General features: G+C 50.1%; 1 protein-coding gene across 2 annotated transcripts in view; it reads left to right on the top strand.

Moving 5' to 3' along the window:
* The first annotated feature begins 7,896 nt into the window (after nucleotides 1-7,896).
* The window catches only part of AP1G1 (adaptor related protein complex 1 subunit gamma 1), a 95,591-nt gene continuing 87,160 nt past the window's right edge, over nucleotides 7,897-16,327 (top strand). The window contains exon 1 of one of the 2 annotated variants that reach the window (XM_054049225.1): nucleotides 7,897-7,988. The gene's annotated coding sequence lies outside the window, so the exon portion shown is untranslated. Of the gene's footprint in view, nucleotides 7,989-10,043; nucleotides 11,036-16,327 lie in introns of those variants that run through there. The other variant, XM_054049226.1, reaches the window with a different exon arrangement.

The following is a 16,327-nucleotide window of genomic DNA, read 5'->3' as shown; positions in this document are numbered from 1 at the left end:
TTCAGAGACACTTAACAGACTGATCCATACTGAACTTCAAAGACAGTAATAATGTAAATATTGTAAATGGTAGAACTTAAAGGGGGAGATGTAATGGAATTCTAAACTGTGTTATACTGTTTAGCTTCTAGGTGGTACTGTGTGTAAAATACCTGATTTAAATAAACCTCAGCCCAGGGCCATCCTTATCCATACACAAAGTACCAGGAAATTTGTGGCACCAAATTTCCTGGTGCCCTACGCAGCTGCGTGCTGCTCCAGCCCCTGCTCCACCTCTTCCCCATGGCCCCTGCCCTGCCCCTTCCTGCCCCTCCTCCGCCCCGACTCCACTCCTTCCCCAAAGCCACCGCCCCTGCTCCACCCCAGCCCCGCCTCTTCCCGCCCCTGCTCCACCCACACTCCACCCCTTCCCCCGAGGACTGCAGGGGAGCAGAGTGGAGTGGGCTGGGGCCGGGTCATTCCACTTCCCGTTGCCTTGTGAGTGCGGGGTCGGGCCTGCCCTGCACTCGCTGGGCGGCAGGAAGTGGAGCAACCTGGCCCCAACCCGCTCTGCTGGCTCGTGCTGGGGGGCAGTTCCCCCTGCCCAGCAAGCAGGGCCATCCCTACCTATACCAAAGTATGCAGCTGCGTAGGTCACCAGGGAATTTGGGGCACCACATTTCCTGGTGCTCTGCACAGCTGCATGATGCTCCAGCCCCTGCTTCGCCTCATCCCCATGGCCCCTAGCCCCGCCTCTTCCCACCCCCACTCCACCCCTTCCCCAAAGCCTCCACCCCCGCTCCGCCCCAGCCCCACCCCCACTCCCCTGAGGACTGCTGCAGGGGTCGGGCCTGCACTCACCGGCAGCGGTAAGTGCAATGACCCGGCCCCAGCCTGCTCTGCTTTGCCGGCGAGTGCTGAGGGGCGGTTCCCCCCTGCCCCTTAAGGCTGGGAGCAGGGGAGCAGAGTGGAGCAGGCTGGGGGGTGGTTTCCCCTCTGCACCCCTGCAGAGGCCTGGGGCCCACACAGCCCCCCCATGTATTCTGAAGATTTTAGAAATTCTTTGTCCTTTGGGGACAGCCTGAATGTTAGCTCCTTCAGTGATGACAAAGAGCTAATGGGAAAGCTACCAACATCTTCATCTCCATGTCCTTTGAGGGATCAGACAGTTTTTAGGCAGTGTATATGGGACAGAAGAGAGAGAGAAGGGTAATTAATGGCTTCAAAGATAAAAAGGCTCAGACTACATACCTAGTAAGCAATAAGGTCAACTCCAGAAGTCCTTGGTTCCAGGACTTTAGTTCTAAGGAAGCTCTTTGAAACAGAGACTGTCATTCACTAAATATTTGTATAGTGCCTAACACAACAGGGTCCAACCTGTTATCATCAAGCACCTGTTGGGGTTCCTCATGGAGTCTGAATGCAATTGGAGCCATGTGATTCAGCTGAGTGCCAGATACCGTGCTGCACTACAGTAGCTTTCTGGTGCCAGGACCCTCTCTGTCAGTGCAAAGAGCTCTCTTTAGAATTGTTAAAGAATATAGAAGTTGAGTTAGATATTTCCTGCTGTGTAGGAGGAAGGGAATATGAAGAGTTTTGTAGGGCAACCATCTCCTCACAGTGTAGGGTAACTATGCTGCCACCCCCATCTTCAGTTCCCTCCTGGTTCCCCTACTAACTTTCCACAGGTCAAGTATTTCAAACAAGATTTCCTTTCCAGGTTCTAATGTATTGGCTTTTTATAGTTTCCAGTGGCCCTCCAGTTCCAAAACTTCCTTCTCAACTAAGGGATTACACAGCCCAACTTCCAGGGTTTAGTGCTACACTTATCCCTCATCTCTTTAAATTAACCTCCCAGAGGTTCCACTGAAGCTAGCAAAAATCTTCAAGAAACAAAACTCAAAGCAGAAACTTTATAATAATACTTTTTCCTGCAAGGCATATCTGCTAGGGTGCAACCCCCCTCCATAGCTTAGAGCCAAATCACCACATCTTAGTCCTAACTCCACTAAACTATCTTTCCTGATGCCTCAAGGACGCCTACAAGTCAGGCCTCTACTTCACCTGAAGTCATAAGAACATAAGAACGGCCGTACCGTGTCAGACCAAAGGTCCATCTAGCCCAGTATCCTGTCTACCTACAGTGGCCAATGCCAGGTGCCCCAGAGGGAGTGGACCTAACAGGCAATGATCAAGTGATCTCTCTCCTGCCATCCATCTCCATCCTCTGACAAACAGAGGCTAGGGACACCATTCCTTACCCATCTTGGCTAATAGCCATTAATGGACTTAACCACCATGAATTTATCCAGTTCTTTTTTAAACGCTGTTACAGTCCTAGCCTTCACAACCTCCTCAGGCAAGGAGTTCCACAGGTTGACTGTGCCCTGCATGAAGAAGAACTTCCTTGTATTTGTTTTAAACCTGCTGCCTATTAATTTCATTTGGTGACCCCTAGTTCTTGTATTATGGGAATAAGTAAATAACTTTTCCTTATCCACTTTCTCCACATCACTCATGATTTTATAGACCTCTATCATATCCCCCCTTAGTCTCCTCTTTTCCAAGCTGAAGAGTCCTAGCCTCTTTAATCTCTCCTCATATGGGACCCGTTCCAAACCCTTAATCATTTTAGTTGCCCTTTTCTGAACCTTTTCTAGTGCCAGTATATCTTTTTTGAGATGAGGAGACCACATCTGTACGCAGTATTCGAGATGTGGGCGTACCATCGATTTATATAAGGGCAATAATATATTCTCTGTTTTATTCTCTATCCCCTTTTTAATGATTCCTAGCATCCTGTTTGCTTTTTTGACCGCAGCTGCACACTGCATGGACGTCTTAAGAGAACTATCCACGATGACTCTAAGATCTTTTTCCTGACTTGTTGTAGCTAAATTAGCCCCCATCATATTGTATGTATAGTTGGGGTTATTTTTTCCAATGTGCATTACTTTACATTTATCCACATTAAATATCATTTGCCATTTTGTTGCCCAATCACTTAGTTTTGTGAGATCTTTTTGAAGTTCGTCACAGTCTGCTTTGGTCTTAACTATCTTGAGCAGTTTAGTATCATCTGCAAACTTTGCCACTTCACTGTTTACCCCTTTCTCCAGATCATTTATAAACAAGTTGAATAGGATTGGTCCGAGCACTGACCCTTAGGGGACACCACTAGTTACCCCTCTCCATTCTGAGAATTTACCATTAATTCCTACCCTTTGTTCCCTGTCTTTTAACCAGTTCTCAATCCATGAAAGGACCTTCCCTTTTATTCCATGACAGCTTAATTTATGTAAGAGCCTTTGGTGAGGGACCTTGTCAAAGGCTTTCTGGAAATCTAAGTATACTATGTTCACTGGATCCCCCTTGTTCACATGTTTGTTGACCCCTTCAAAGAACTCTAATAGATTAGTAAAACACGATTTCCCTTTACAGAAACCATGTTGACTATTGCTCAACAGTTTATGTTTTTCTATGTGTCTGACAATTTTATTCTTAACTATTGTTTCAACTAATTTGCCCTGTACCGACGTTAGACTTACTGTCTGTAATTTCCGGGATCACCTCTAGAGCCCTTTTTAAATATTGGCGTTACATTAGCTAACTTCCAGTCATTGGGTACAGAAGCCGATTTAAAGGTCAGGTTACAAACTTTAGTTAATAGTTCTGCAACTTCACATTTGAGTTCTTTATGAACTCTTGGGTGAATGCCATCTGGTCCCGGTGACTTGTTAATGTTAAGTTTATCAATTAATTCCAAAACCTCCTCTAGTGACACTTCAATCTGTGACAGTTCCTTAGATTTGTCACCTACAAAAGCCGGCTTAGGTTTGGGAATCTCCCTAACATCCTCAGCCGTGAAGACTGAAGCAAAGAATCCATTTAGTTTCTCCGCAATGACTTTATCGTCTTTAAGCGCTCCTTTTGTATCTCGATCATCCAGGGGCCACACTGGTTGTTTAGCAGGCTTCCTGCTTCTGATGTACTTAAAAAACATTTTGTTATTACCTTTGGAGTTTTTGGCTAGCCGTTCTTCAAACTCATCTTTGGCTTTTCTTATTACATTCTTGCACTTAATTTGGCAGCGTTTATGCTCCTTTCTATTTGCCTCACTAGGATTTGACTTCCACTTTTTAAAGGAAGTCTTTTTATCTCTCACTGCTTCTTTTACATGGTTGTTAAGCCACGGTGGCTCTTTTTTAGTTCTTTTACTGTGTTTCTTAATTTGGGGTATACCTTGAAGTTGGGCCTCTATTATGGTGTCTTTAAAAAGCGCCTGTGCAGCTTGCAGGGATTTCACTTTAGTCACTGTACCTTTTAACTTCTGTTTAACTAACCCCCTCATTTTTGCATAGTTCCCCCTTTTGAAATTAAATGCCACAGTGTTGGGCTGTTGAGATGTTCTTCCCACCACAGGGATGTTGAATGCTATTGTATTATGGTCACTATTTCCAAGTGGTCCTGTTATAGTTACCTCTTGGACCAGCTCCTGTGCTCCACTCAGGACTAAATCTAGAGTTGCCCCTGAAACTCTCCCCTTGTGGGTTCCCGTACCAGCTGCTCCATGAAGCAGTCATTTAAAGTATCGAGAAATTTTATCTCTGCATTTCGTCCTGAAGTGAAATGTTCCCAGTCAATATGGGGATAATTGAAATCCCCCACTATTATTGGGTTCTGAATGTTGATAGCCTCTCTAATTTCCCTTAGCATTTCATCATCACTATCACTGTCCTGGTCAGGTGGTCTATAATAGATCCCTAATGTTATATTCTTATTAGAGCATGAAATTTCTATCCAAAGAGATTCTATGGAACATGTAGATTCACTTAAGATTTTTACTTCATTTGATTCTACATTTTCTTTCACATATAGCGCCACTCCCCCCCTGCACGACCTGTTCTGTCCTTCGATGTATTTTGTACCCCGGAATGATTGTGTCCCATTGATTGCTCTCAGTCCACCAGGTTTCTGTGATGCCTATTATATCAATATCCTCCTTTATCACAAGGCACTCTAGTTTACCCATCTTATTATTTAGACTTCTAGCATTTGTGTACAAGCACTTTAAAAACTTGTCACTGTTTATTTGTCTGCCCTTTTCTGATGTGTTAGATTCTTTTTTATGTGAATGTTTATCATCTGATCTGGCCCTTACATTATCCTCCTCCATCCTCTGCTCCAGACTATAACCTGGAGATTCTCTATCATTAGACTCTCCCCTAAGAGAAGTCTCTGTCCGATCCACGTGCTCCTCTGCAGCAGTCGGCTTTCCCCCATCTCCTAGTTTAAAAACTGCTCTACAATCTTTTTAATGTTTAGTGCCAGCAGTCTGGTTCCACTTTGGTTTAGGTGGAGCCATCTCTCCTGTATAGGCTCCCCTCATCCCAAAAGTTTCCCCAGTTCCTAATGAATGTAAACCCCTCCTCTCTACACCATCATCTCATCCACGCATTGAGACTCTGAAGCTCTGCCTGCCTACCTGGCCCTGCGCGCGGAACTGGGAGCATTTCTGAGAATGCCACCATAGAGGTCCTGGATTTCAGTCTCTTCCCTAGCAGCCTAAATTTGGCCTCCAGGACATCTCTCCTACCCTTCCCTATGTCATTGGTACCTACATGTACTACGACCACCGGCTCCTCACCAGCACTACACATAAGTCTCTCTAGATGCCTCGAGAGATCCGCAACCTTTGCACCAGGCAGGCAAGTCACCATGCGGTTCTCCTGGTCATCACAAACCCAGCTATCTACGTTTCTAATGATTGAATCTCCCATTACTAACACCTGCCTTTTCCTAGCAACTGGAGTTCCCTCCCCCGGAGAGGTAACCTCAGTGCGAGAGGCAACCCCTGCACCATCTGGAAGGAGGGTCCAACTATGGGAAGGTTTCCCACTGTTGCCGTTGACTGCTCTGCTTCCCTGGGTCTTTCATCCTCCTCAACAGCGCAGGGGCTCTCCGACCGGAGATGGGACAATTCTACAATGTCTCAGAAAGCCTCATCAACATACCTCTCTGCCTCCCTTACCTCCTCCAGTTCCACTACCCTGGCCTCCAAAGTCCGCACGTGATCTCTGAGGGCCAGAGCTCCTTGCACTGAATGCACACATACACCACCCGCCCACAGGGCAGGTAATCATACATCATAAGTCTCTCCCTAGGCTTCTCCCTTATTTACCTCAAAAGTGTGATTGTGTCATATGACTCCCTGGTCACTTGACCATCTTAATTTTCCCCACCTGGGGAAGAGAGATGGATGTATCAGAGCTGGGGTGGAGATCAATCCTCTCTTAAAGGGCCAGCCACATTCTCACAAAGAGCAGCACCAGAGTCTCAAAACAAGCTGGTGTAGTGGGAGAGCAGGGCTCTAGGTCCAGAAAAAAAGATAGAGAGCACGAGTTAGGGACAAATAATTTTTCTACTTTATTGTTCTCACCTAGCAATGCTCTCCAATGTCTTTCCCCTATGCTATCTCTGCAGGTCTCCTCTACTTTGGCTCTTTTTCTCCTCTTTGTCTCCCTCCCACTTCTTTCTTGGCTCCTCCATCTACTGCTCCTACCAGCTCTACGTTCTCCATCTCGGCCATGATGCCTACAAAACCCAGACAACTACCAATGGGAAGGCAGGTGACAAGCTATGCCTCTTCTTTTCTTGCTCCTTCTTTCCCTATATCTAGCCCCAATTAAAAAGAGAAAGGACCACCACTGCATCCGAAGAAGTGGGCTGTAGTCCACGAAAGCTTATGCTCTAATAAATTTGTTAGTCTCTAAGGTGCCACAAGTACTCCTGTTCTTCTTTTTACCAAAAAAACATGTCCAGTACACAAAACGAACCAAGATGATCCAATTCTTCCCCATAGTCATTTGCTTGTATGTTGTATCTACACCTCCTACCTTTCACATGTGTAACTGGATTGTAAGCCCTACAATAAATGTGTTACAGATTTCCTTCCAAATATTTTGTGATCAACAGCTGTGCTCTGAATTCCATAGCCCAAGTCCTTCTTCCGTGAACATGGAGGCCCAGACTTTTGTCACACCATTCCTGTTAGCGAAGGAGAGAAAGGTTTGAACGCAAGAATTTCTTCTTCTGAAAACACATAGTTAAAAGAACAGAAAACATATGTTCCAATGGTAGTTTTGCAATATTGTGCATGAATTCAATGTACTAAAAATATGCAGCCACTGGCATTCTGAACCCCAGATATCTTGAGAGGTGAGCTTATTTGCACATTCCCAAACTGCCTGGGAGCACTGGTGGGTAAGCCCAGGCCATGCCGAGTTTGTTCCACTTGTAGAAAGGGGGTAGAAAGTGTCTATGACAAAGGACATGAAAAGATGGGCACTGCCTTACCAAGGGGCAACACCCAATTTTTCATGTACTCTGTAGAGATACCAGCCTACTTTTTTTTTTTCCCACTCCATGCATCTGAAGAAGTGGGTTTTACCCCATAGAGGCTTATGCCCAAATAAAATTGTTAGTCTCTAAGGTACCACAAGGACTGCTCGTTGCTGCTGGTACAGACTAACACATTGAAACCTATGACAGAGGAGACAGCCCAGCTCCCTGCAGAGCTCCTGCCAGGTTTGAACCTGCGGGGAGAGGGCGGAACTCTCTTTCATGGCGTCGGGGCCAGCCGGCCTCATCTCGCGGCAACACTCGGAGCGGTGACTAACCGGGCGTCTGACGTCATCACTGCCTGCCACGGCGCCTACGTCTCGCTCTTCGAACATGGAGTTTCAAGGATGCTTCCGCCTAGGAAAGTAGTTCCCAACTCCCGCTGCCACGGGCGCCAGCGAACGGCCCGTTGTCCGGGAGGCTGATACCGGGGACTGCAGTGTTGGCGGAGGGCCGCCCCTCACGAGGTGGGACCCGGAAACGGAGAGGAGAGAGTCCCGTCCTGCGAATCCTTCCGCCTGCGGTATCGGTGCTGAGGTCGCGAAGCCGCCATTTTGGATGCCTGTCTCCTGTTACTGCCGCTTCCTCTGTTGCAGGGACCCGGCCCGGTGAGTGGGGGCGGGGAACCAGGGGTCATTGCTCCCCTCCGCCATCTCTCCCCGCCGGCCTCTAGCCCCCGGCGCCGTGTGACCCCGACCCTCTCCCGTCGGCCCAGCCTGACTGCCCCAGAGCCCGTCCGCCGGGCCAGCGCAACCCCCCCGGCCTGCCCGCCCCCCTCCCGCCGGGCCAGCGCAACCCCCCCCCCGCCCTGTCCCGCCCCCCCCCCCCGCCGGGCCAGCGCAACCCCCCCCGGCCTGCCCGCCCCCTCCCGCCGGGCCAGCGCAACCCCCCCCCCCGGCCTGCCCGCCCCCTCCCGCCGGGCCAGCGCAACCCCCCCCCGGCCTGCCCGCCCCCTCCCTCCCGCCGGGCCAGCGCAACCCCCCCCCCGGCCTGCCCGCCCCCTCCCGCCGGGCCAGCGCAACCCCCCCCCGGCCTGCCCGCCCCCTCCCGCCGGGCCAGCGCAACCCCCCCCCCGGCCTGCCCGCCCCCTCCCTCCCGCCGGGCCAGCGCAACCCCCCCCCGGCCTGCCCGCCCCCTCCCTCCCGCCGGGCCAGCGCAACCCCCCCCCGGCCTGCCCGCCCCCTCCCTCCCGCCGGGCCAGCGCAACCCCCCCCCGGCCTGCCCGCCCCCTCCCGCCGGGCCAGCGCAACCCCCCCCCGGCCTGCCCGCCCCCTCCCGCCGGGCCAGCGCAACCCCCCCCCCCGGCCTGCCCGCCCCCTCCCGCCGGGCCAGCGCAACCCCCCCCCCGGCCTGCCCGCCCCCTCCCGCCGGGCCAGCGCCACCCCCCCTCCCGCCGGGCCAGCGAAACTCCCCCCCGGCCTGTCCCCCCCCCCTCCCGCAGGGCCAGCGCAACCCCCCCCCGGCCTGTCCCCCCCCCCTCCCGCCGGGCCAGCGCAACCCCCCCCCGATCTGTCCCCCCCCCCCTCCCGCCGGGCCAGCGCAACCCCCCCCCCCCCCCCGGCCTGTCCGCCCCTCCCTCAGGGCCAGCGCAACCCCCCCGGCCTGTCCGCCCCTCCCGCAGGGCCAGCGCAACCCCCCCGGCCTGTCCGCCCCTCCCGCAGGGCCAGCGCAACCCCCCCGGCCTGTCCGCCCCTCCCGCAGGGCCAGCGCAAACCCCCCCCGGCCTGTCCGCCCCCCCCCGCAGGGCCAGCGCAACCCCCCCCCGGCCTGTCCGCCCCCCCCTCCCGCAGGGCCAGCGCAACCCCCCCCCGGCCTGTCCGCCCCCCCCTCCCGCAGGGCCAGCGCAACCCCCCCCCGGCCTGTCCGCCCCCCCCTCCCGCAGGGCCAGCGCAACCCCCCCCCGGCCTGTCCGCCCCCCCCTCCCGCAGGGCCAGCGCAACCCCCCCCCGGCCTGTCCGCCCCTCCCGCAGGGCCAGCGCAACCCCCCCCCGGCCTGTCCGCCCCTCCCGCAGGGCCAGCGCAACCCCCCCCCGGCCTGTCCGCCCCTCCCGCAGGGCCAGCGCAACCCCCCCCCGGCCTGTCCGCCCCTCCCGCAGGGCCAGCGCAACCCCCCCCCGGCCTGTCCGCCCCTCCCGCAGGGCCAGCGCAACCCCCCGCCGGGCCAGCGCAACCCCCCCCCCCCCGGCCTGCCCGCCCCCTCCCGCCGGGCCAGCGCAACCCCCCCCCCCCGGCCTGCCCGCTCCCTCCCGCAGGGCCAGCGCAACCCCCCCCGCCTGCCCGCCCCCTCCCGCAAGGCCAGCGCACCCCTGCCCCGGTCCTCTGGACCCGCCCGCTGCCCCCCTCGCAGGGCCAGCGCAACCGTCCCACCTGTGTCCTCTCCCCCCGGCGGCCCAGCCTGATTGCTCCAGTCCCCAGCTGGCCAAAGGGCCAGTGTAATGCTCTCTTCCTCCTCTAGCCTAACCCCGGGGGCCCTCTCCCCCTGGCCAGCCTAACTCCCCATATCCCCTCCCCCTGTCAGCCAGTCCCATACGCGCCCCCCCCCCGGGCCCTTGTAATCGCCTCAATCCTGTAGCCGCACCCCCCCATCCGATCCTGTATCCCGTCCCCCCACTAGGCCAGCTTAACCCCCCCAAACCCATTATTCCGTATCCCCTCCCCCACTGGCCCAGTGTAACCCCCCAATATCCTCTCCTCTGCTCCTTCAGCCCCTCTGTCCTGTATCTCCTACCCTATTGGGCTAGCATAACTTTCTCCCCCACTCCAATCCCATATGCCCTCTTCCACCGTGCCAGCATAACTCCCCCCCTCCAGCGCCCAATCCCCGAACACCCTTGTCCCATATCCCCTTTTGCACTGGGCCAGCATAAATCACCCCCCAACCCTCTAGTTCCCCCCCCCTTAACCTCCACTCCTGCATGTGTCCCATGTTCCATCCTTCATCTGACTAGCGTAACTGCCCCCTCATCTTCTTCCCACCCACAACCTTGTGCCCCTCTCCTGTGCTTTACTGGGCTAGCATAACCCTTTCCTGTCCCATAGAAGCTTCCATGCATCCTTCATGCCCCAGCCCCATAAACCCACTTGCCCCATATGTCTTGTGAGCCCCCTGCCCATGTTCCTGTCGTCCACTCCTCTCCTCGCTTCAACTTGGCTGCCTTGTGTTACACCCTTTCCCTACCAGCCTAGTGGAAGAGCTTTCCACAGAGACTCCCCCTAGCTCCAGTATAACCCACCTACCCGCAACTTTGCAGCCCTTCTGGTCCCACTCTCTATGTCCCCCTCAGCTTCCCTGCTGGCCAATCATGAGCCCCTCCATCAACACTATCTCTGTCCCCTCAGTGCTGTCTCTCCCTCCAAACTTCACCAGCTCCACACAGCCTCCCATAAACCATCCAACCTGACTGCCCCCTTTCCCTTGATTCCCCTAGGGCTGGAGTGAGGACAGTGGGTACTGTTGCTCTGGTCCTGCCATTTATTTGAGAAGAAAGCCCCCATCCCTGCTGCTTCAGTGGGGAGCAGAAAAGCTCTCATACAGACAACTTTTAAACAGGAAATTTTAAGGCTATTTACCAGAGGTTGTGCCAGAACTTGAAAAAAACTAATTAAATGTAATTTCCTTTGAAGACTGTATTGGGGTGATGCCTGCATACAAGAGGTAACACTGGGTTTTTCCGCACTCTTTACTCTGTTATTTCCTAGGCTGAATGCAGTACTCTGCAGCTGTAATGCACTGAGGTGTCCTGTTCATGGATTTTTATTTAGTGTTTGTGGCTAGCCCCATAGTTATCTGTCTAGCTCTTCACAGAGAGAAAACCCACAGTCCCTGCCTAGAGCCATTTACAGCAAGGTGCAGAGTTTTGCTGGCAATAGAGTGGTCTCCAGTGATGGATCCTGGGACTGTTTGAGTCCGTTCTTCAAGGGTTTATTGAGCTCTTTCTCAAACCATATGGTGTGTTGTTACTCAGGTGCTGATTTTTGGGTGTGGATTGATTCTTGAAAGTCTTTCTCAAAATCAGATTTGTCACCTTGTACATACTGATTTTAAATGCTCTGTTGTGATTTATTGTAGCAGTTGGTGTGTGACATGCTTGATGAAGAGCTGTGGAAACACTAACAGTATCCTTAGGAGAGGTGGTGTGTTGAGAGCAGAGCTTGAAAAATGGGCTTGAAAAATATACTTGACACCTGTTTGCCTACTAGTCAGAGTGAAAAGTACCCCTGCCACCTCAGTTCCCTCCAGCCCAAGCAATTCTGTAGTGCATTTTCACTGTAATGAATTTTAACTGTCAGTCTTCTATTTAGCATACTTTTAAATAATAACTTGCTGTCTTTCTTGTGTTTGTGTTTTAACTTCTTGCCTTTCCTGGCTTCACTCCATTTTTTCCTCTCTTAATTACTCCTCTTTTCTTTCTCTTCCCCTCTCCCACTCCATCCCTTTCTTTCTCTTCACTTACACTGTATGCACTACTCTTTCCAATTTCATTTGTCTGTCCCACTCAGCTGCCATATTTTCTCTCCTTTCCCTCGCCCACACTCTCTGCTGATCCACTCCCTCATCCATGAAAACTTTATCAGACACTGAAGAGCTCGGTTAGAAAAGAGAGCTCAAATAAGATTAGAGACTCTGCTCTTGTATGTTGCCCCACAACACACATCCTCCTCCATCTCTCCTATATGCTGGGAAAGGAGAGAATATTTAAATTACTACAAGGATGTGATTCCTGGATGTTTAGGGACTCCCGCTTCCCACTAAAAGGCTTATGATAAATTTGAGACTTCACCCTAGGATAGTAGAAGGGAGAATGAGCATTTTCTTTCTCACATTCATCTGCTCCCAACACAGAGGCTCTTTTCGGCTCTGAGAATAGGGTCTCCGCTAATCTACCCCTTTCCTAGCTGCCTCCACGTTTTTGTTGTCTTCTCCCCAATGAATAAATCATAACTTTCCCTTGCTGTTGCTCTTAGATTTGCCAAACAGCAGAGATTATGATATGATTTCTTGTCAGCTTCATTGTTGCTCACAGGATTCTGAATAGCAGCAATGGAAAATTGATGAGACTGGTCATTTGTCACGTGACAGCTGGGCAAAGCTATGAGCAACAACAGAGGGATTGGAGTTGTCTGTCTGCAGACTTAGAAACAAGTACTTTATTGGTTTACATTTTGTGTAGATTTGAAAGTTATCTTTGAAACCATGAGTGCTAGAAACTTTTTAAAGATAAATTTTTAAATTCTGTGAAAGTCGGTGGTAGGATTCCTCATCCAGGAAAATTTACCACTCACTCTGAGTGGATTTTTCAGCCCTTATTGTGTTGGGAGAATTGCATAGTTCTATATTGCTTTAGAAATTGGCCTTTGGTTTATAGTTGTCCCTATAATAATGCAAATCTTTCTGGTGAAGGAGATTAAAATTTACCAGCGTTGAATGGCTTGTTCTTGATCATATTCTGATGCTTTCTGGGACATGTGGGTCTTAAGGGCATACGTTTACTCTGGTGGCAAATACTATATTATTGGATTAGGTCTGGTAAGTAAATATCTCAGGCCAAAGTATCAAATTGAGCCCAGGTTACTAGTGTCCAAAAGGCATTACCCTCTGATATGACTGCATGGTGGTCTCTATGAAATGAGTAGGATGTCTCAGTCCAGTTGCTGATTGGCCACTGTTCATGTTACAAATGAGGCTAACTGGCAGAGGCTAAGGATTGAATTGACTGCCGAAACTGGATGATGGTGGTGCTTCCCAGCATATGGCTGAAATTACCCCATGTGGAAAAACGTACATTAATGCTGCCAAGATGCGACTACTCTGTAGAGTGAGGAGTTTGAGCCTCCAGGCTTTCAGTCTGGCACTTTCCCTCGGTATTAACTCTTTAAAGAAAGACGGTTCTTCTCTGTCATGCTGTAGTACCACATAAAGGATTCTGGGGTCTGTTTTGAAACTAAAAGGGTTGGTCTGCATATAGCTGAGCAGGAAACAGACCACCCGACTGTCTTATAAATTAGCTGGTTGGGAGGTCAGAAGTAGATGAGAATAGTAGAGGTGGCATGGTCTTTGGTGACTAGAGCATGCAACTGGGAGCCAGGAATTTTGGAGTTCTAATCCTGTCTCTTCCACTGATTTGTTGTGTGGCCTTGGATAAATTGCTTCCCCTCTCTGTTTCTACATTTCTCAACTTGTAAAATGCAGATAATACTTCGCTGCTTGCCTTATGGGGTGTTGTGAGGGTTAGCATTTGTAAAGGACTACATGTGTAATAGCAAAGTGTTACTATTATGGAAGAAAGACATGAGGAGGGTGACTCAGAGTATGTCTATACTGCAGTTAAAAGCCTGTGCCAGCTGACTAGGGCTTCTGGGGTTGTTTAATTGCAGTGTAGACTTCTAGGATTGAGCAGGAACTCTGAGATCCTCCCACCCTGCTGGGTCCTAGAGCCCGGGCTTCAGCCTGAGCCCCAAAGTCTACACTGCATTGAAACAACCTTGCGGGCCCAAGTCAACTGGCATGGGCCAGCTGCAGGTGTCTAATTGCAGGGTAGACATACCATCAAAGTACAAATGCATCTTGCTCATCTTTGGAAATCCAAGTGAGAATTACAGTTTAATTTGATTGACATACGGTTGTGCACAAATGGGAACCATATAAAACTTCCCCATCCACTGCCTCTAATCTGATATCTTCCTGGGGCTGGCATATGGTAGGATTCAGCTAATGGCAGCAAGCAGAAATGAGAGGTAGGGCTGCATTCAGTTTAGCTAAAACTTAAGATTTATGCAAGTTAGAAATCATAGAGAACTGGGTCTCTTTTCTCACCCCCAACTTCTAGACAGTGGTATTTTTCCCTGCAGAAGACTTCTGTGCTTTGTTCAATTTACTTGTAAATATTACTGGGGATGAGATTTCCACTTCCTTTCAGAGATTATTAAAGATCTTGCTTGCAGGAATGTTTCCTGATTGTTAACCATCTTCTTGTTGCATGTTACTCCCATGTGTGCAACCCAAAGTAGCATTGTTCCTTTTTGTTGCCATATCACATTTTAAACTCCGTTTTCTTTCCTGCTGTTCTGGTCTCTTGGCACTGCTATTTTCCAAATTTCACTCTTCCATTAAATAATATGTATTCTGATATTTCCCAAGAGAGATTAGCTGCTGTCTTTTCAGGCTGAATTCCATTTTTTATTTCCTGATCATTTTTCTCCTGGAAGACTTTTCATATTGCCTTTTTCTTCTGTGGTGCTAGCAACATTTCTCAATTTAGTACCTTCTGTTAATCATAACATGCTGCTTACCTCTTTTCTGTATAAATATTGAAAAAAATGGACTAAATACAGATCCCTGCTGTATTCTGTTAGAGTTCTAATATAACTTGATATGTTCATGTTGACAAGTCTGCATTTACTGTCCTTGAGCCACTTTTCAAGCCATGTGGAAGTACAGCTGTCCAAGGCAGTTGGAATTCAGTAGTATTTAGTCAGACATTGCTTATTACCCCTTATTGTAGTCTAGATATGTCTGCTTCATTCTCTTTACCCATCGAGAGCTTGATCCTACACCACTGAGATATGGCGGAGTTATGCCATTGACTTCAATGGGAACTAGATCCGCCTCTGATTTTGTGTGTGTCAGAAAACCCCCAACAACCCTGGCTGGCTTGAGTGGTGCGGTTTGTTTTAGGTAATCAGGGTGGGCCATTCAAATAATTGATTTTAAAAAGAAAAATCATTCATTTAAATCCAGGTGAGGTAATTTATTGAAAATTTGTGCTACTGGAATCTTCGATTATAAATTTGAATTAATTACGGTAAATTATAAATACTTTTTAAAAATGCCACTGCTGGTAGGGTGCCTTATTTGAATTTTAGAAAACTATCTGCAAAAAACCAAAATATTGAAAATGAAGGCCCAGCCCTGCAAACACTTAAACTGGTATATAATTAAACTCACACAAATAGTCCCATTGACTTCAGTGTGACTGACTACTCATTTGCTTTGTGTTTGCAACATTAAGGGCTAAAATTGTATTTTTATTTAAAAAATTTCTTATTGGCAAACCAACACAGCTGAGCCAGCAACTGAGGCTTGGTCTACACCAGGGGTTCTCAACCTATTTCTTTTTGAGCCCCTCCCAACATTATGAAAACCTCCATGGCCCACAACTGTTTATCTGCATATCCAGTAGATTAAAAGCCATGGCTGGCATTAGGGGTAGCATGCAGGGCAATTGACTTGGGGCCCCATGCCACAGGAAGCTACACAAAGCTAAGTTGCTTACACTTTAGCTCCAGCGCTGCACGGCTTGGGTTTTCTGCCCTGAGCCCCAGTGAGTCTAACGTCAGCCCTGCTCTCTGCCCTGAAACCTGCTGGGGGGCCACAGACCCCTGGTTGAGAAACGCTGGTCTACACTTTGTTAGTATAACTATGTTGCTCCGAGATATGGAAAATCCACACCCTGAGTGACAATTTACCTATGCTGGTGGGAGAAGCTCTCCCATCTGCATAGGTAGCATCTTCACTAAGCGCTAGGAGTGCTGTAAGTGTAGACAAGCCCTGAGTAGGACTGTGATGAGTCAGAGCCTCCCTGGAGGGAAGGCAGAGAATCATAGGGTTGGAAGAGACCTCAGGAGGTCATCTAGTCCAACCCCCTGCTCAAAGCAGGACCAATCCCCAACTAAATCATCCCAGCCAGGGCTTTATCAAGCCGGGCCTTAAAAACCTCTAAGGATGGAGATTCCACCACCTCCCTAGGTATCCCATTCCAGTGCTTCACCACCCTCCTAGTGAAATAGTGTTTCCTAATATCCAACCTAGACCTCCCCCACTGCAACTTGAGACCACTGCTTCTTGTTATCTCATCTGCCACCAGTGAGAATAGCTGAGCTCCATCCTCTTTGGAACCCCCCTTCAGGTAGTTGAAGACTGCTATCAAATCCCCCCTCACTCTTCTCT

The sequence above is a fragment of the Malaclemys terrapin genome, chromosome 14 (genome assembly GCF_027887155.1).
Source record: "Malaclemys terrapin pileata isolate rMalTer1 chromosome 14, rMalTer1.hap1, whole genome shotgun sequence".
Classification (NCBI taxonomy): Eukaryota; Metazoa; Chordata; order Testudines; family Emydidae; genus Malaclemys; species Malaclemys terrapin.
The sequence above is the reverse complement of the archived record's forward strand: the minus strand, read 5'-3'. Positions and strand labels throughout refer to the sequence as shown.